The following is a 1,309-nucleotide window of genomic DNA, read 5'->3' on the forward strand; positions in this document are numbered from 1 at the left end:
GTCCCGCCTCGCCGGGAGATGAAGTGTGCTTAAGGCCTGTCCGCGCTGTGGGCTCCGCTCCGTCTCCACGTTCTTCACCAAGGTGTGGCCCCGATCAGGTGTTGGGCGCCTCGAGCGGCAGTTCCCGCCCTCGGTGTGTGGAGGTGGCCGGGCCGGGCTCTGCCGGGCGGCCTGTCGCTGAGGGGGGTTGGGACCGGGTGTGAGGGCTCAGGTGCTCCGTGGAGGTTGCTGCATTTATCAGCTTCCCTCCTCGCCTGACCTTCCAGTTCCCCTGGCTCACTTTCCACTTATTAACGTGGGCATAGCCACAAGACCTTTTTTTTTTTTTTCTTTTGATGATCAGGCTTTCCAGTGTGGTAAAATGTGGAATTCAGATTTTGTTCTCAGAACTTGTAGGTCTAGGTGATGGAAACTCATTTGCTTGTGGTGTTAACAAGAAAAGGTGATCCCCTTCATGGCTGTACAGTTGGAGAAATGAGGAATAAGGATTATGGCATGAAGTGATCAAAGCATAAACAGCACCTAGTCCTGTAACTAAAACTGGGCACTATACACAAATACATAGAAAATACTGAGATGATTCAGAATGATGTCCAAGCCCACCAACGAAGGAGTCTCTTTTGCTTGCAGATGAGTTTTAAGGACATTGTTTGATTTTAATTCTGCCCTTTTTTGGTTTGTGTATCTCAGAGGAATGGAAAGTTTCTGTTTCCCTACTGGATCCAACCGAAGGCCAGTCCTGGAGGTAATGTTGTCAGGAGTAATCTTACTTCAAAATCCAGGTATGGTAACAGTTACCCAGCCGAATAATTAGAAGACTTACCACGGATTACAAATGTGGCAGGTTGCATGTCTCTATAACCTGCAGTGTCTTTTTTTCTTTTAATGGTGCTACTTCCTACACGTGGTATCTCTCTGCTTTCATGACACAAACATGAACATCAGGAAACTTTTTCACTGTGAGGGTGACTGAGCACTGGCACAGATTGTCCAGGAAGGTTGTGCAGTTGCCATCCTTGGACATACTCAGAAGCCGCCTGGACATGGTCCTGGGCAACTGGCTCTAGGTGGCCCTGCTTGTGACCTCTGGACGTCCCTGCCAACCTCAACCGTTCTGTGGTTCTGTGAAATAGTCGGGGATCAAAACCACCATCTCCTAATCCACAGTTTAGCTTTTCTTATGGGTGAGCATAGGAGTTCGTGGTTTGGGTCTCACTTCAGAAAAATTCCTGCATTTTATATTGAACATATATAGTTGTTGTTTAACCTGTATCTTAGTGGTTAAGAACTCTCCTGTGAGTGGAAAGAG

The sequence above is a fragment of the Charadrius vociferus genome, unplaced genomic scaffold, assembly GCF_000708025.1.
Source record: "Charadrius vociferus isolate BGI_N301 unplaced genomic scaffold, ASM70802v2 scaffold325, whole genome shotgun sequence".
Taxonomy (NCBI): domain Eukaryota; kingdom Metazoa; phylum Chordata; class Aves; order Charadriiformes; family Charadriidae; genus Charadrius; species Charadrius vociferus.